The following is an 8,991-nucleotide window of genomic DNA, read 5'->3' on the forward strand; positions in this document are numbered from 1 at the left end:
TTCCGACAAATTACCTAGAATAATACAACAAAAGGTGTGATGGCTTTTTTCCTTCGGTTTGGTAATTAAAATGTGTACGTAATGCTATAATTTTAAATATTGTGCATTTTGTAGGTTTTTATAAAATTTGAAAGCTGCAGATTTTTTTATAGGCTGGATTTTGTGAAAACTTATGGATGAAGAATCAAAATCATGGTGGCGCTAGCTTGAGTTTACTTCTTTAGTGTTAAACTAAAGTTCATGTTGATTTGTTTGTAAAGATTTGATTTGGTTGTCAGGATTTTAGTGTGAATGTATTGATGTGGAATGTGCATTTGATCATGATATTATTTTATAGTGATAAGTGGATGAGATTTGATGTATTGATGGCATTCGGTTGATTTTGCTATATGGTGATGTATTTACATTAATTAGAGGATTATATTAATATTTGTAACTTTTTTGTCACCCAAAGTTGATGTATTTGTCCACTTCTGAGAAGCTACAGAAATATTCTTTCATATCTCAACGAATGGTTTAATTTGCTCAGCTAGCAAATCCCATGTTTTGCATAAGAGAAATTTGATTAGCAGAAGAACATGAAAGTTTTTTATCCTATGATTTTGTCATCTAAGAAATGTTTTGAGCTGCTTGGTTGGACAAACAACCTGCAGAATTTTGATTAAATAAATAAAGTGTTGTTGCTAGAACAAATGGTTCTTTGGGAGGCTACCTTTTCTATCATCCTTTGATTTAATCAGCCCAGCTGCTCCAATTAAACCAGGGGATGAAATGTCATGTCTAGATAAAAATGAGAAAACATCAAATTCAAATTATTCTTTCTTGCATGATAGCATTTATTTGTAGTTACAGACATCTTGTGACGCCATTATTCAGTTGATCATGACAAAAGACATTATGTAGTTATACAGTTCAAGGCATATTTGAATTTGGATAAACCTCACATCTACAGGGAGAATAAAAATTGGCTAGAACGGCACAACTATAAAACCTCACAATCTCAGCAGAAAAAAAAAGGAAGAAAATCACAAGAACTTTGAAATGCAAGAAATCCCAAGAATAATTATGATTATTTTTTAAACCACAAGCAATTCCACAATTAAAAAAAGTCAGCATAGTGTGCATAAATCAAAAACCAGTGATCAGTTTGATTGAAATGATAACATAACCAACTGACTCCTTTCCCACTTCTCTCAGTAGTAAGCACAACAATTCTATGCACTCGACAAGGATACACAGCCAACTGTTATAATGTCAATATAACATAAACTTTGGTCATTCCATGAAGTCAATGCCATTAATATAATGTCACAAGCGTCACAACATTTAGAATTATATCACAATATCAAATTATATCAAAAAAATAAGTTACATCAACCACATACTCATCATCACAATCCAAGTACATACAACTACAACGATAACAACTCTAAATTTTCTATTCAATGAACATATTTCATCACTCAACTGCATTATTATATGATTGTTGTTCCCATCATCCAGAATATCTTTGTATTCAACTTCATCCTCGTAACTAGTACATTTCTTCAATTCACTAATCTTCAACTTTAATTTATTGTTATTCTTCTTCAACTCATTAATAATTGTCTTATTTCTCTCTGACGGTTCTCGGTCATACCATAAAAAGAAGTCACATCTCCTTTGTTGAATTTCAAATCAACTTAATCAAAACTCAATAATTAAAAAACTCATAATACCGTGTGGATATAACAAAAACTTACTTTATATTTTGAACATAAAAAAAAATCTCCTTCCTGGATTAGATTCTGTCCATGATATTTGAAGAATGACTCGTAACCCACAATTACATAATATGTGGAGAGCTTCACATTGCTCATCATTCATAAATCGTCAAATGAAAGATAATGTTGATGAAGAGTCAGATGCCATGATTTTTTTTCTTGTACCTAAACAATACCAATATGCAAAAAAAGACATAAATTAAATTAGGGTATGTAATTTTCGACAAAAAAAAAACTAACAATGACCTTCAAGTTCAAGTGTTAAACTCAATAACTCATAATCACTCAAACCATTTGATAAAACTCTCTTTACTGATGAAAAATCCTGATGCAAGATAATTAACCATTTCTATCAAAAATCCTCAAGAAATTCTCATTTTTGAACTTTTTAATTCAACAAGTATACAAGATCACTGAGCAATTCCAATCTCAAATAATGTTTATATTTGTATGAGATGACTGCTGAGAATTCCTTTTTTCTTGAGTATCTGTATCAACATTGAATTTATAGTGCATGAGAATTTTTACGAGCTAAATGTGAAAGGGTATGTACCAAACGTTACAAAAACATCCTCTGAACTAAATTTCTTCATGTCCAACTTCTAAAAAATAGCAAATCAAAGGGCATATATCATGAACTGTAATACCTTGAACCAAATAAATTATAGTTCAAACGATTACCTTTCTGAGAAGGATCAGCAGCACAAAAAAAAAAATAAGAAAATTTTCAGCAACAATCAAAAAGGTTTTTACTTTCTTACACACAGTGCCAAGGACGGAGGCCGCTAGAATCGAATTCGAGGTCACTAGAGGTCGCTGAAGGTCGCAGAAGGGAGGTCGCTGGAGGTCCCCGATGATGGAAGAAGAGCGCTGGAGGTCGGCAATGCTGGAGGGAGGACGCTAGAGGTCCCCGATGCTGGAGGGAGGGCGTTGGAAGTCGGCAATGTTGGAGGGAGGTTGCGGGAGGGAGATGATGCTGGAGGCAAGCCGCAGGCAACGAGGGAGGCAGTGGGAGGGAGGCGGCGCTGGAGGGAGGTCACGGGAGGGAGACAACACTGGAGGGAGGTCGCAGACGACGAGGGAGGCAGCATTGGAGGGAGGCCATAGGCGACGAGGAAGGCAGCGGGAGGGAGGCAGCACTAGAAATCGACAATGCTAGAGGGAGGTCGCGAGAGGGAGATGGCGCTAGAGGGAGGCCGCAGGCGAGAAGGGAGGCAGCGGGAGGGAGGCAGCGCTGGAGTTGGAAATCGAGAGGCTAGGGCTTTTTTGTGCATTGGTGCGTGCACGCGCTTTGCACGTGAGGGAGAGTTTTATATGAGATACGTGGTCTAGGATGAACCAGAATTTTGAATTCAGAAGAACCACCCCCTAGTCATGACCCCCCTTATTCACTCTGTTTGCTTCGCCCTCATGTTTCTAGTTGTCCTTACCACTGCCAATGCCCCCACCTCAAGTTGTTATCACTGCTTCGCCCTCCTACATGTGTTGACAAGCACTGAAGTCTTGATTCTCCTGAAGTTGTTATCATATGCCAAAAGCATCATTCAGAAGATCAAAGATAACAGATTTCGATAAAAACTCATTTGAATGTGTGAAATAAGACAATTCTCTATTGGTACATAATGCACCAGAATCAAACCTAAATTTTGATATTATCAAAGATTCAAATTAAATCTTATTATGATCTAACAAATTGATTGAGTGTGCAGACTATTTACTTAATCGAAAAAGTCCTAATTAGAGGCTAAATAGGAAAAGACTTAACAGATCATGAAAGCCAAGCGAAAAAATCAAGTGTGTCGAGAGGATTCGACACTTGACAGAGAAGCTCGATATGTTTGGAGGACCGTAGATCGAGAGACAATCCTGGGTGGTCGATCCAATGCAAAGCAATAAAATCCAAACATGTCTGGAGGACTATGTTTAGCAGATAGGTTAAGGTAAGCAACTAGAGGAGCGACAGTGAGGTCGTATTCCTGATAGAAACAATTTAAGGTCGTTGATCCAACTGAAGAAACCGGGAAGGTTTCCAAATTGAGATCAAGACAGTTCTACTGTCTAATACTTCTTATACATCATATATTACTGTGTTAATCTCTGTTTTATAAGAATATTTTGTATAACTCTGTTTTGCAGGTCTGCCCTGATCGGTCAACCGAACAAGAGGATTGATCAACCAAACAGGAGGATCGGTCAACCTAATAAGGCTAACTCAAATCAGAGGTAAGTTCAGACCAAAGTAGAACAACATCTGATCAAGGTCTGATCGATCGACCGAACACTGATGATGTGGCAAAGATCAGTTCGATCAGAAGCAGACATGGGAAGCTAACCTGATCGATCGACCGAATACAAGGATCGATCGATCGAACGATCATCACATTAAAGGCGCATCAAGTGTGAATCTCGGTGAACAGGAAAATTCACTATTCGGCCGATCGAGCAAAGGAATCGGCCAACCAAACCATTAAATGTAATTAATGTCCGAAGATTGAATCAGCATCAGATCTCAACGAAGAACGACTAGAGCCGGTTCGATCGATCGAACCCAAGCATCGATCGACCGAACGTTGACGATTCTTATAAAAGTGAGACTCGAGGTCTGAGACTATACATCTGTTCTGTGTTCATTGTTGTGCAAAGCTCCTATTCGTACAACAGGTCTGCTACTCATCACCAAACAAGTTGTTGCTCAACTCAAGACGTACAACCGAGTTACATCCTACATCTAGTGTCGGTATACTTTAAATTAGCTTGTTTTGTACTCTATTTCAAGTAAGATAGTAAGTTGCTAGCATCTTACATATTTCATTGTACGAACTACTTCTCTCTAAAATTTTCAGAAAGAAAAGTTTTAGTGGATTGTCCAACGGTGCAATAAAGAATCGTGGATCTTGAAGTAGAAGTCGACCTAGGCTTCAAACCGAGTAACCGTAACGAGTCTATATTTTCCGCTACGTTACTTTGTTTTCAAAAGAAAATGAGTGTTTTTAAAAAAGCGATATTAACCCCTCTCTATCGTACTCTTTCAATCCTACAATTGGTGTCAGAGTCTGGTAGTTCTGAAATTACTTAACCATTTTTCGAGAAATTTTAAAAAAAATCTTTTTTTTAAATATTTTCTCTTAATTCCTAAGTAATATTTTTTTAAATTTTTTATCCCGCACTACTAATCTCAAGACGAGTCTTGGAAATCTTCCTTTCTTTTTCTTTATTAGAAAAGATGTCAAACTCGTACCAAAGGTACAACACTGTCCGCCCTCCATTGTTCAACGGAGAGAATTTCAGTTACTGGAAGAACATAATGAAATGCTACTTCAAATCCGACATTGAACTCTGGTTCACGATACTCAAAAGTTACACTCCTCCGATAATAGATGGAAAGCCGATAGAATCAGAAGACTGAACTCCTCTGATGATCAAAAAGACGCAATTGAACTACAAAGCAATCAACATCATTCAATGTGGCCTAACGATGGAAGAACTTAATCGAGTCGGGCCCTACGAAAATGTAAAAAAACTCTGGGATCATCTGGTAAAATTGCATGAAGGAACCAACGAATCAAAGGTAAATAAAAGAGATTTATTATTAAATAATTTATTTAATATTAAAATGTTACCTGGAGAAACGATCACACAACTACACGCTCGACTAAAAGACATGCTCAACGGCCTGCATCTAATCAGGCATAACCCAGAAAACTGCGACACAATAAGGTACGCACTAAATGCTTTCTCGAGAAATACTTTGTGGACATTAATAGTAAATGTATACAAAGTCTCAAGGGATCTTTCCATTCTTAAGTTAGATGAACTCTTTTACGAATTAGAATTACATGAACAATATAATCTGGGTCAAATCGAGAAAGATATAGCTTTGTATGCAGGATTAAGCTTTGTATGCAGGATTAAGCAAAGAAACCAAAACCAGAACCAAGATTGAACCAGAAAATGAGTCTGACTCAGACTCAATCCATGAAGAGGAGCTGGTCAACATGATCCGAAAACTACTAACGAGGAAAAAGTTCAAAAGGAGCACCAATAGGACACTAAACAAATCAGAAATGATTTATTATGAATGCAACAAGAAGAGACATCTCAAAAAGGAATGTCCAAACCGGAAGAAGGAAAATCTAAAATCAACAAGAAGAAAGAAGACCCTCAAAGTAATATGGGACGAGTCATCTTCCGAAGAGTCCGATGTAAAAGAATCGAAACATTCAAGCCATCTTGTCCTTATGACAAGAAACGAAGGTTCCGAGTCCGAAGAAGAGCACGAGTCTGAGACCGACACCAAGTCCGAAATCGACATCAAGTCCGAGAAAAATCACGGATCCTCATCCACTTCTGAATGTCCTAATATGGTAACTTTTTATTCCAAATCAAATTACTTAAAATAGTTAAATGTTTGTTTAAAAAATTACAAAATTTAAAAAACAAAATAATTTACTACGTAAGGATATAGACCACCTTAAGGAGCAAGTTAACTTGAGTGACTCGACTAATCAAGTTCAAGTTGGAACTTCAACTTAAGTTACAAAACTTGAGGTAGAAAATTTCAACTTAAAAGGACAAGTCGAGCGATTCAAAAACACGTTGGAAAATTTTAAACTGAGATCCAAATGTCTTAGTACTTGGGTTGCAAGGAATCGTGTACAATAAATCAAGACTTGACTATAAACCAAATAAAACAAACAAACCATATCTATCTTTAATCAGTCAAAATATTAGAAGTCAAGTCCAAACATGGGTTTCAATAAAATATTTAATCAAACCAATTAAACCAAATCTTTACTTGATTCCTAAAAATCAAATTTACTACTTAGATAAATCATATCTAAGTTATAACTAAGAGAGAGGAAATAGAAAAACGGTTCAACCAACTTGATCTACTATGCATGCTTAGAATTAGATTTACTGCTTAGAATAGTTAATTAAAAAAGTTTACTAAATCCTAATAACATAACACCAAAAGGGATTGGAATGATAATACGTCAAAAAAGCTTTGTCGAATGCATGTCTAGGTTGAATCTTGTGTATTTTACCTGATGCATTAGATTTAGTGGATCTGGCTGAAGCTATCTCACTCAAACATGGGCTAGTTAAACCAAAACTTAGTATTAAATTTATTGGGCAAAATTATTTTGAAAAGTATTCAACAAGTGGTTCACCGTTGATACACAAGGTCATATACCTCGCCACTGAACTGAAAATTTATCCTAAGAAAGTTTGTTTGATTAACCCAAAGCTAAATTTGAATCTAACATAGATTCAACAACATTTTTTTCAAAATACTTATTCAATTTAATTAAAAATATTTTTAGAAAACTTAATTAAAAATATTTTTAAAACTTAATTAAAAATATTTTTAAAATTTAATTAAAAATATTTTAAAATTTTAATTAAAATTATTTTAAAACTTACAACAACAACCAAACTTTTTCCCACTAAGTGGGAAAAAGTACATGTCTCTTCCTCGTTTGATATGTATGTTTACCATAGTTTCACATCGCATAACTGGCACATTTATTGGTCGTCTAAGTACATGTCTGTACCATATTAAACGTGTCTCTCGGAGTTTTTCTTCAATGCAACTTCGACTTTTTCTCTAATGCTCTCATTTCTTATTTTGTCCATCCTCGTATGTCCACACATCCACCTTAACATCCTCATCTCTGCAACTCTCATCTTCTACTCATGTGCTCGAGTCATAGCCCAACATTCAACTCCATATAACATAATAGGTCTAACTACGATTTTATAGAATTTACCTTTAAGTTTAAGAGGTACTTTACGATCACATAAAACACTCGACGCTCCCCTTCATTTCACTCATCCTGCTTGTATTTTATGTAAGGCATCTCTCTCAATCCCTCCATTATTTTACAAAAATGATTCTAAATATTTAAATCTCTCGGTTCCAGACAAATCGTCCTCTCCTATCTTAACAATTGTTTCATTACTTCTAATATTGCTAAACTTAAATTTCATATATTCTGTCTTTAATATACTAAGTTTAAAATCTTTCCCTTCTAGTATTTCCTTCCAAGATTATAGTTTAGCATTTACTCCTTCACGTATCTCATCTACCAAAATAATATCATCCGCAAACAACATGCATCACGGTACTGTGCCTTGAATATACGCAATGAGTTTGTCTATAATTAGTGTAAAAATATGGGGACTTAGAGCTGATCCTTGATGTAATCCTATCTTTATTGGAAATGCTTTAGTTACTCCGCCTGAAGTCTTTACTCTAGTCGTTAATCCTCATACACATCTTTAATTAGTCCAATATATGTTACGCTAACACCTCTCTTTTTTAAAATTCTTTATATAATTTCTCTTGAAAATATATCTTAAATTTTTTCTAAGTCAATGAATATCATGTGTAGATCTTGTTTTTGCTCCCGATATTTTTCAATTAATTGTGTAAGAAGATGTATAGCTTCTATTGTCGACCTTCCAGCCATGAACCCAAATTGATTTTCTATCACTGTGATCTCCTTTCTTAATTGTTTTTTCTATTACTTTTTTCCAAAGTTTCATAGTAAGACTCATTAGTTTAATACTCCTATGTTTGCATAATTTTATATATGTCCCTTATTTTTATATAAGGGAACTAGAGTACTTATCCTCCATTGATCAGGCATATTTTTCGTTTTCGATATCATGTTAAATAATTTTGTAAGTCATTTAATACCTTGTTTCCCTAAGTACTTTCATACCTCTATCGGAAGATGTAGCGGTCCTTGCCAAGACGTTACAATCGGACCCTGCAACGCGTTCCTTCCGGTGAACAACCTAGCATTAGCGCAATAGTTTAATAGATTCATTCATTGAATATTTGTCATAATTTGACGCTGGCTGGCAACCTAACGCAAGCCTCCTCCTTTATCCGGGCTTAGAACCAGTCATGACTGGTCGTCATGGACGAAGTTATTTAAAAACTTAATTAAAATATAATTAAACATTATTAAAACTCAAATTAATTTAGACTTAAATAAAATAACTTAATTTAATTAAACTAAATTGAACTTTACTTAATATAATAACTTAATTTAATTAAACTAAACTAAAATGAACTTAAATGTAATTTAAAACCAAACTAAATCAACCTTAAATTAAAATTAAATTAATTATTAACTAATTTAACTTAATGCACATAATTAATCTTTAATGACTTTAATCAATAAATAAATTAATTTAACCTTAATCAATATTAAAT

This window comes from Zingiber officinale, chromosome 2B (genome assembly GCF_018446385.1).
Source record: "Zingiber officinale cultivar Zhangliang chromosome 2B, Zo_v1.1, whole genome shotgun sequence".
In the NCBI taxonomy this organism is placed as follows: domain Eukaryota; kingdom Viridiplantae; phylum Streptophyta; class Magnoliopsida; order Zingiberales; family Zingiberaceae; genus Zingiber; species Zingiber officinale.